The following is an 11,357-nucleotide window of genomic DNA, read 5'->3' on the forward strand; positions in this document are numbered from 1 at the left end:
GGTCAGTTAGAAGAGATATAGACTGCATGCAGTATACTTGCTTTATACCAATTAGGAAACAGTATATATGTAAGGGAGAAGGAGGAAAATCACCTTATTCTAAATAGCAAGCATTTTAAAATAAAGAGCAATCAGTAAGTGATCTGTAGACCATACATTAGGAAGAATCTAAAAAATGAGACCTATTAAAGATCTGTATGAATCAAAAGATTTGTTTATGGACAGAACAATTCAATATTATAAAGATGAGAAGTCTCCCCAAATTAACATACATTCAATGAAACTGCCCATTAAAAGTTATTTTGAAACCCTAAACTGAAACATACTGGGAAAAAAATTGAGCATAGGCACTATTACATAGTAAAGCCTACTATAAAGTGATTATTATGATGAAAATAGCAAGGTCATGGCTAAGGAATACACAGATAAATGGAATAACACATTAAGTCCCATGACAGATATAAGGATTCAGCATATTATTATGGTTAATAAGTTAATAAGAATGAATTAATGAATAAATGGTGTTGGAATTAATGTAGAGAAAAAAATCCTTACTTCATGCCATACTCTAACACAAATACTAATTATAGCTGAATATTAAAAAAAGAACTAAGAGAAAATATACATGCATATTTATAAAATCTTGGGCTAGAGAAGGCATGGGAAAGATAAACTGACAGATTTGAATTCAAAGCATAGAGCATATATTCGCAACTTATGACCAAAAAATGCAAATATTTTTAAATTTATTTTTTATTGAAGTATAGTTGATTTACAATGTTGTGTTAATTTCTGCTGTACAGCAAAGTGACTCAGTTATACACATATACACATTCTTTATATTCTTTTCCATTATGGTTTATCCCAGGATATTGAATATAGTTCCCTGTGCTATACAGTAGAACCTTGTTCTTTATCCATTCTACATGTAATAGTTTGCATTTACTAACCCCAAACTCCCACTCCATTCCTGCTCTACCCCCTCCTCCCCCGTTGGCAACCATAAGTCTGTTCTCTATGTCTATGAGACTGTTTCTGTCTCATAGATAAGTTCATTTGTGCCATATTTTAGATTCCACATATAAGTGATATCATATGATATTTGTCTTTCTCTTTCTGACTTACTTCACTTAGCATGATAATCTCTAGGTGCATCCATGTTGATGCAAATGGCATTATTTTGCTCTTTTTTATGGCTAAGTAGTATTCCATTATATATATATGTACCACATCTTCTTTATCCATTCATCTGTCGATGGACATTTAGGTTGCTTCCATGTCTTTGCTACTGTGAACAGTGCTGCTATGAACATAGGAGTACATGTATCTTTCTTTTTAATTTTTAAAATTATTTACTTATTTGTTTATCCATGTTGGGTCTTAGTTGCAGCACACAGGATCTTCACTGCAGCATGTGGGGTCTTTTGTTGCAGTGCACGGGCTTCTTTCTAGTTGTGGCGCCGGGGCTCCAGAACATGCAGGCTCAGTAGTTGTGGCACACGGGCTCTCTAGTTGTGGCGCACAGGCTCTCTAGTTGTGGCATGTGGGCTCTCTAGTTGTGGCACATGGGCTCCAGAGCACGTGGGCTCAGTAGGTGCGGAGCACAGGCATAGCTGTGGAGTGCGGGCATAGCTGTCCCGCAGCAGATGGATCTTAGTTCCCTGACCAGGGATCGAACCCGTGTCCCCTGCATTGGAAGGCAGATTCTTAACCAGGGAAGTCCCTGTATCTTTTTGAATTATAGTTTTGTCAAGATATATGCCCAGGAGTGGGATTGCTGGATCGTATAGTAATTCTAGTTTTAGTTTTCTGAGGAACCTCCATACTGTATTCCATAGTGGCTGCACCAACTTACATTCCCACCAACAGTGTAGGAGGGTTCCCTTTTCTCCACACCCTCTCTAGCACTTTTTTAAAATGCAAATCTTAATAGCATATTTCTCAAACAAAGTGAAAGCAGGATCAAATGTAACACGTCTAGCAGCATCAACTTTACTCAAAGATTAGGGAGGAAAAGTGTTTCATGTTAAACCAAGCACTGATGTTTCTGGAATAGAATATAAACTTTACATTAATTTTAGATAAAAAGACTTAAAAGTGTCATGCTTTTTATACTCTCTAACACTTCAAAATATGCATATATTCCCCCATACCATACTTCTGTGGAATAATTTGTGAAGCAATGTCTTAATATAGAAAGAGCTCCTGAGGGACTTCCCTGGTGGTCCAGTGGGTAAGACTCCACACTCCCAATGCAAGAGGGGCTGGGGTTCGATCCCTGGTCAGGGAACTAGATCCTGCATGCATACAGCAACTAAGAGTTCGTGTGCCACAACTAAGGAATCTGCATGCCGCAACTAAGAGTCCACGTGCCTCAAGAGCTCATGCAGCCTAAATAAATAAATAAATATTTTTTTAAAAAAGAAAGAAAAAGGAAGAGCTCTTGATAATAAAATATGAACTCAAACTTTTTGTGTCTTTTGGCTGCACCACACGGCATGTGGGATCTTAGTTCCCCGACCAGGAATGGAACCCACGCCCCCTGTATTGGCAGTGTAAATTCTTAACCACTACCCTGGCAGGGAAGTCCTGAACTCAAACTTTTCAGCACTGACCACATAAGTATTACTATGAAGCAGGGATAAGCAAACTTTCTACAAGAGCCAGATAGCAAATATTTTAGGCTTGCAGGTTATATGGTCTCTTGAATGGGCATGACTATGTCCCAGTGAAACCTGATTTACAAAAACAGGTGCTGGTGGTTCCCCAATCAGCAGCATCCTCATCATCTGGGAACTGGTTAGAAATGCAGACCAGGCCCCATCCCAGACCTTCTGAATGAGAAACTCTCAAGTTTAACATCTGTCATGTTAGACAAGGAAGAGGTTGTACCCCCAACCAGGTGATATGTCTTCGGAGACAGCAAAGAATTTAAGCCAGCACTGCAGAGGGGACAAGAAAGCCATACCGAATTGGAGACTGAAATCCCAATACAGCTGAATTGTGAGAAACAGCGTTTCAAGCAGTGCTTCTCATCAGAAGCAGGGGAGAAGACCATCCACAGAGTCATTATACCAAGACCTCTGTAATGAAGCCTTGGTCCAGAATAGAAAAGTTAATGCAGGTTTAATTAACGCTGGGTCATGTATGTCTTCACTTGAACAAAGCGAAGCCACCTCAAAGGAAGCCTGTATAAAGGAAATGTGCATGTGTTGGGGTAGGGGGTTGTGGGAGGAGCCTGCAGGAATAAATGAGGGAAAGGAAGGAACAAAGGACCCAAGCTGGGGTGCAGAGAAGAAAACACTGAGCCTGTTATGAACAACAGGATGGATAAGGGGAGGCAGGAGAAAGCGAGGACGATCTGTTCTCCTTCAGCCTCAGCATGTACCCTCCACACTGCCCCAGAGTTTCCTACAATGCACATCTTTACAAGTCACTCCCCTTCTGGGAATTTCTTAGTGGTCTCCCAGACAAAATTCAAGCCCCATAATATAGTATGAAAAGGACCTTTAAGCTCTGTACACCCTTTCCACCTACCTCAGCCTCAGCCTCCCTCCAACCATCCTGACACATTCAGAGCCTCTCACAAGCCTCTCCACTTTTACTCACGCCATTCCCACCTCCCCCTCCCCCACACCCACCCAATGGAGCATGGCAATCAGACCAGCCCTCGGTCAAATTCTGACTCAGCTACTATGACCTTGGGCAAGGAGCTGCCTACCACCAACTTCAGCATCCTCAGATGTAACATGGGAATAGTAATACCTATTACCATAGGGCTGTTGTGATTAAATGCCATTAGTAAACACAGGAAGTGCTAGGCACCCGTTGACCAACTGACACTAGTTTCCCTGCCCTCTTCTATGCCAACAGGAGCTAAGAAACACAGACCTTCAGGCAAGACTTGGGAATAGCATTCTATCATTGAGGGTCCCAAGGTTTACTGGCGCATTAAGAGCAGAATTCAAGACCCAAGAGTTAAGTTAGAAAAGTTTATCAAGCTCCAGTTCCTTCACTGATAAGATGCAGACCAGAACCATGTTGGCTGCCAGCTGTTGAAACCAACAATAGTGAACTCAAGTGTTCAGCACATAGCCAATAACCACTGGCACCATCATTATTGCACTGGCCCTATCACATGGGGCTCACTGTCTAGTCTTTCTTGGGTCCCCTCTACTGCTTAGAGAGGCTCCTGGAGAGAAGAGTTTTAAACTGCTCTTGAGTTCAACTTAGAAGATAGGAAGATTCAACTCAGTAAGAGTCACATGCACATAAATGAGAGAGAGGTGGCCACCAGGCACTCATTGAGATGCCCCAGGGCAACTGACACAAGGCGACTTAAAGATCAGCTGCTTTGGGAAAAACTGTGGAAAGAACCCGTGAATAAAGAAGGCTTTCTGGACCACAGACCATAAAAAGCCATGGTTTGTGGCAACCAGGCAACATGAGGCCCAGTGCAACCCTGACCCCCTCACTGAAGGAGGAAACTGAAGAACTCATCAAGGCTACAGAGAAACAATGATGAAGGAAGAACTGGGGTCAAGACCATGGCCAACAGGAAGAGGCTGACAGCTGCACCCTTAAGTTGCTGAAAAGTTCACAGGCAGTGAGACTACTTGATTGAAGTCCTAAGTATGATTCTCCATGAGCCTATGCAGTATCCACTACTGTACCCATTACACTTGAATACTTAGATATTTCTGTATATAGTGTATATGCAAATCATGTCTACCACACTTTCTAAGATGTAGGGACTTGTCAGAGGCCATTTTTCATGAATCCGAATTTTTGCTTTTTGTGCTACCTTTAGATTTTAGGCCTGCATAACAACAACAACAACAAAAATATGAAGTAATGCAAGACATGGTTATGAAAAAACGAGTAGATGGAACTTTCCTTCATGGGGTAAGGAGGATCTTAGAGGCCACCTAGACCTGAGGTGAGGGACTTACCCGCCTGAGCTCAGAGGAGAGAATTAAGACAAAGGACAATGAGAAGCTCCCAAGAAGAGCTACATTTCCATGGAAGAAGACCTCCCCCAAAACATCCACCCTCTCCTTACCACTGCATTTAGTTGCATCAGGCTGGCATCATGCGGCATGTGGCTCCTGGGGCAGCCACTTTCTTTCTAGGTGCTTAGGCCAGAAACCCTGCCGTTGCCCTGAACTCCCTCTCTCACCCCCCACAGATGGTCCATCAGCAATCTCCTCAGCCCCACCTGACAATCCGACACTTCTCACCACCACCTTACTGGCACCCACTTCCACTCAATCACCATCTTCAGCCCTGTACTCACTGCCTGCCCTGCAGCCCTACCCTGCTCACCCTGACTTCATTCTATTCTCACACATCAACAACCAGCATGTCTCTATCCCTCCTCTATTCAAAACTCTCCAATGGCTCCTACCCCACCTCAAAGTAAAATCTACAGGCCTTCCTAGGTGCCACACAGCCTTAAATGATTCAACTCCCATTGTTATTCTCTTTCTCCTGCCTCAGGGCCTTTGCATCTGCAGTTTCCTCCCCGGGAATGTTCTTCCCCCAGATATCCATATGACTCACTTCCTTCACATCTTCACTCAAAGATGACTCAGAGCTTCCCGTTCTACATTTCCTACAATTTCAGCTCCCACGGCAACACTTAATACCCCCAATTCTGCCAGATTCTTCTTCAGAGCACAAAGTCTCATTGTCTGCCTCCACACTAGAGTGTGAGCTCTGTGTGGGGAAGAAATCTCTATGCAGCAACTGGAGCACCAAGATCGTTACCTGGCACACAGTCGGCAGTCAATACATGTATTAAATGTGGGGAGGCCTGTGAAAAGCATAAGTTGCAAGCAGACCTCAATTCTTAGAGAGACAACAATCTAGAACCGGTGACAAAACAACAGGCCAGAAATAGCAAAGCCAGGGAGAAAATGAAGAGAGTGCCACAAGGAGCACAAAGGACCAGTTTAAACCGCTTAGTAGTAGCTCACAGCTTAACCTGAAGCAGGAATGCTCCCCAGCAAAAGAAAGAAAGAAAGCCCAGACTCAGGCCCTCTGAGGAGAGAATAACTGGAAAAACAGCAGGGAATGAAAATGAATTAATGAGGTTACCTGGCACTGGGAACAGACTAGCATGTTGGGAGGTTTTTAGGCAAGGCCTGGAAACAGGTCAGGGAAGGACTGCAAAATGTTTAAGTTAGAATACCATGAGGGACTTCCCTGGTGGCGCAGTGGTTAAGAATCCGCCTGCTAATGCAGGGGACATGGGTTCAAGCCCTGGTCCAGGAAGATCCTACATGCCGCGGAGCAACTAAGCCCGTGGGCCACAACTACTGAGCCTGCACTCGAGAGCCTGTGAGCCACAACTACTGAGCCCACATGCCACAACTACTGAAGCCCGTGCACCTAGAGCCTGTGCTCCACAAGAGAAGCCACCCCAAAGAGAAGCACGAGCACGGCGACAAAGAGTAGCCCCCGCTCGCCGCCCACACGCAGCAACTAAGACCCAACACAACCAAAAATAAATAAATAATACAGCATAAGAGGATTAAATAAAGTTTTTAAAAAGCTTTCATTTACAAGTACAAAGCACTATGTAATTGCAAATTATGACTGCTGACTTTTAATTCCCTTAACCATAATGGGAAAAACCCTTAAGTCACCAGTGATGCCAGAAATGAGTACCCAAATGGATCCCCAGTTTGTCTCTGGAGACACTGAAGATGGTGGCAATAACCAACTCAGGATTTCCAGTATCCAACACACTAGACCTTAGGCTACTTGAAGGCAAAAGATTGGGTTTTAGTCAATAATATTTGGATTAACAGCACTTGTCACCAAATTAGCTGATGTACATCTAACTCATTTCTGCAATGCTATTATAAATCCACTAGCCTTTGCTACACAAACCAGATAGGCAGTGTTGCATGAAACCTAGCAAAACCCTATCCAATATTCTACACAGGTACTTTCATAAGCAGTTTTCAAACATCCTAACAGACATTAAAACTCGGCTTGGCTGTGCCACAGTCAGAAAACACAACTGCCACACAACCATCTTTGGGAGCGGGAGGGAACTACTACGAAAAGTTATTGAAATACCTAGTTTCTTTAAAAAAAAAAAAATCACTCCTCACTCCAAGCAAAGAAACCAAAAGAGAAATGCCCTGGTATTCAAAGAAAGAAGCTGGTCACCATTTTGGCAACAATATAGTCTAGAAAGCAGACAGCGCATGTTCAGGCTGTCAGGTGAAACAGGTTGTCAGCTGGACACACCTACTCACCCCCTTTTAACTAACAGGTGTGTCATGAGGGCTTACACTGTGCACACCCACTGCTGGGCTTCTAGAAGGCAGGAGACCCAAAGCTATTAAATTTTGGATGAGTGAAAAGAGACCAGTAGTGATAGGTTCACAAGTGACCCTGATAAGAGTCAACCATGACCCTGTACAGAATTCAGAATTTCTGAGACAAAAGGCCCTTTTTATAAATCTCACCAGACTCACCTTCAGGGGTCAAGTGGGCCAAGTCATATGCAAAGGTGAAAAGGCAGGTCTAGACAACTTGGAAGGGCGAGGCCCCAGTCCAACAGCATTCAAATGCAAAAATATAAAAATTAAAATGTTCCAACCATCCGTGATTCTAACCTCTGGCTTCAGAGAGGAAGAAACTGGGTGAGGGAGATCACATGTCAATTAACGACAGCTCAAATCAGACTGTGCACGTCCTCACACTGCCCAGCCTTCTCTGCACACAGACGTCCAAATATCAGCAGGGACAGCATCTTCCCCCTCCTCTCTCCCATCACTGCACGACTAAAAGTAGTCAGCAACTGCTAATGCCTCAGACCCAGAAATCCCTTATAAGTGACTTTCTTCCACCCGCAGTTGCCCTCACTTACCCTTTGGATTGACAATCAAGAATTTCCCATCAGTCATGCTTAAAACCCCCAGCCTGTAGGCCGAATCCCTATCAGCTGCCCATCAAAGGGACATTTAGAGTCATAGGAAGGAGAAATTTCTGCGCCCATAAACTAGTCACACTCGAAAATGACAATTTCTCTTTCCAGCAAGGTGGCAACAAGGGGGACGGCGACCCCCGGGGAACTAGCCAGACAGAAAGGCCCTGGGGTCGGAGCGAGAGCTCCTAAAATTACTCGGCGCAGCCACTGTAGGGGAGAAAAAAGGCAAAAATGTAAAAGGCACCCCCCTCCGCTGCCCCTCTTGATGGCCCTGCATTCCTGGGGGCACGGAGATGCCCGCGCGCACCGCCTGCGGACGGCCGACCGGAGAGCGACCCCAGGCCGCGCGGGCCGAGGGCCGGGGAGGAGGCGGCGGCGACCGGGTCCTGGGGGGGACCCCACTCGCCTCCCCGCGGCGCGGCCTGAGGGCCCGAGCGCACGGCGGCCCCGGCCGCAGACAGGGTTGAGCGCCCGGGGACCCGGCGGGGCTGCGGGTCGCCGGGCATCCCGGGGCCCCGCGGTCAGGGTGGCCGGGGGACCCCGGAAACAGGCCAGGGTGTGGGGGCGCAGGCCGCGCCGCTGACAGCGCGCGGGGGCCGTGCCTGGCCGGCCTCGTGGGCGCGGCGGGCCCCTCGCTGCCAGGCCCGGCAGGTGCGGCCCCTGGGCCGGGCGGGGGGCGCGGCGGCCCGGCTCTCACCTGGCTGCAGATCGCCGGGCTCCCGTCCTGCCGCCGCGCCTCGGCTCCGCAGTAACCGCCGCAGCCTACGGTCCCCGCAACAGCCGCCTGCAAAATGGCGCCGCGGAGGGGCGGGCCAGGGGCGGGGAGCCGCAGAGCCGCCCGCCCCCGCGCCGGCCCGGACCCACCTCCCTCTCCGCGCCCGACCCCCGCCCTCTGGCCTCCCCCGAGGGAGGGGCTCCCCCTCAGCGCCTGCCAAGCTAAGCGAGCCGCTTGGCCTCCCAGGCGCCCCCCCTCGTCGTCCTCTCCGCCCTCCAAGTTCATTTTATTTCCCGCCCCCCTGCGTGGAAAGCGCCCCCCTTCTCCTGCCTTCCAGTCACACCTGCTTCTGGGGACCCACCTGGAATACGGAGTGCTCGCCCGGAGTCTCCCCCTCCTCGTACCCCCTTTTTACTCAGCCTGACACCGAGCCGTCATTTCTCAGTGAAGATAAGCAATCTGCGGCGCCTTGGGCTCAATGGTTTGGATGTCAAGGCGCTTTCACCGTTTCTCCAGTTAGGCTGTCAGGTTTTTTAACTTACTGGGGAAGAGGTCCTCATTACCTTATACAAACACGGTAATATAGACCGAGGCTTCTCAGACTCCCCTGAGGGTCGTGTTTAAGTGCAGGTTTTGATTCCGTGGGTCAGGGTGCAGCCCGAGATGCCGCTGGGTAAGGGCGGCTGAGCGGAAAGGCCTCAGGTAAATCCGTGGCCCTCAATCTTTAGCGCGACTTCACCTTAACTGCCTCAAGATGCACGTGGCTGGGCCCCACCCCCAGGGCTTCTGAGGCCAGAGGTGTGGAGTGAGGCTCCAGATTTTGCATTTCTGGCAAATTCCCAGGTGATGATAATGCTGTTCTCTGGGGTTTACCCTTTGCGAGCCACTACTGAAGACTATCTGAACACATGGCTAAACAAACGAACAAACAAAAACCTAATAATTAGCACTCTCATAGCACCTTCCATCTTGAGGCTGCAGTCTAGTTGCTATTACAACCGAGTAATAACCGACTAGTGCCCCAAGCAACTCGAGAGAGCTAAAGAACCGTGAACGGTGTCTGACCTTACATGGGGAGGAGCAGATTTTATCATCAGAGTTTTCTGCCTGTTTTACACAGTTTGAGGGACTGGATGTTATAGATATCACAGATATCGATGGGGGGGCGGGGGAGTGACCATCAACTGTGGGAATTTTATAAAATAGAGAGATGTGGTCCAAGTCTTTGAGAATCAATAATGTCATCCTATTTACTTCTCTAATAACATGTATTTTTAAAATACAAGAGTTGGCTTGTAAAATTCAGTACACCCTGGAAGACCAGGTGTTTTGATCCACATTGAAGATGGAGAAAATAAAGGACAAAAATTCTGTGACCAGTGAGAAAATTCACACTGCCCTGTCCATCTAACATCTCTACCATCCTCTTATACCAGAGAGAGCCTTTTCCAGCCAACCTTTTTTTTTGGCGAGGAGGGGGTGGCGGGGGGGGCGGGGGTATCAGTGTGGAGCCACGAAGGAGGTACTAAGTGTTTTATTCAGCCAGGGATGAGATATCTCAGATAAAAGAAGGGGAGTTAACAGGACTTCCCTGGTGGTGCAGTGGTTAAGAATCCACCTGCCAATGCAGGGGACACGGGTTGGAGCCCTGATCCGGGAAGATCCCACATGCCAGGGAGCAGCCAAGCCGGTGAGCCACTACTACTGAGTCTGCGCTCTAGAGCCCGCGAGCCGCAACTACAGAAGCCCGCGCGCCTAGAGCCCGTGCTCTGCAACAAGAGAAGCCACCGCAGTGAGAAACCTGAGCACCGCAAGGAAGAGTAGACCCTTCTCTCCGCAACTAGAGAAAGCCCGAGTGCAGAAACGGGAGAGCTAACTATTGCATCCTCAGGGTCTCCCTCTCCCTCACTTACAGATTTTCTCTATCCTAAAAAACTTCCTCTGGCCTGGCCTCTCCCACCTTCCTGCCTGTCTTCCTTCCTATCCTCCCCATCACTCCTCAGGTGATGTCACTCTCTGCTTTCTTCGATGTCACCAGTGACCTTCTAGTTGCCAAATCCAGTTGCCTGTTTGCAGTCCTTTTCTTCCTTGATGGCTCTGTAACATTCCATTGACTTCTCCCTCTTTCTCAAAACTCTTCTCTAGCAATAATACCACTGGGTCTTACAATTTTTCCTACACCCCCCCCCCACTTCCCTCTCAGAGATGTAAGAGTTACCTATGCTCACCTCTAAAAATGTTTGTTTTCCTTAATATCTCCTTTCTCTCCATCTTTTCCCCTGCCCTGTCCTCCAAAGATCAGCCATCTCCTCATGACTCCCAAATCTCTCTCCAGACCAGACAGACATCTTTCTGAACTTCTAGGCACACATTTCCAATTGTCCTCCAGATAACCTCTCCTTGATATTATCCAGGAATTTTTTTTTTTTTAGAATTTTTCTTTTTAATATTTGTTTATTTATTTATTTATTTTGGCTGCGCCGGGTCTTCGTTGAGGCACGCGGGATCTTCATTGTAACATGCGGACTTCTTAGTAGCAGCATGCAAACTCTTAGTTGTGGCATGCAGGATCTAGTTCCCCGACCAGGGATCTAACCCAGGCCCGCGGAGTTTTCTCACCAGGGAAGTCCCCAGGAATTTTAAATATGGCACCTCCACTGCTGAACTCTTTATCCTCCTCTCACAAACTTGCTT

General features: G+C 47.2%; 1 protein-coding gene across 1 annotated transcript in view; it reads right to left on the reverse strand.

The window, feature by feature from the left end:
* Positions 1-8,743, reverse strand: part of SLC23A2 (solute carrier family 23 member 2) — a 148,348-nt gene extending 139,605 nt beyond the window's left edge. The window contains exon 1 of the mRNA XM_079944025.1: positions 8,646-8,743. The gene's annotated coding sequence lies outside the window, so the exon portion shown is untranslated. The remainder of the gene's footprint in view (positions 1-8,645) is intronic.
* Positions 8,744-11,357: the final 2,614 nt, after the last annotated feature.

Source organism: Stenella coeruleoalba (genome assembly GCF_951394435.1).
Source record: "Stenella coeruleoalba genome assembly, chromosome: 15".
NCBI lineage: Eukaryota > Metazoa > Chordata > Mammalia > Artiodactyla > Delphinidae > Stenella > Stenella coeruleoalba.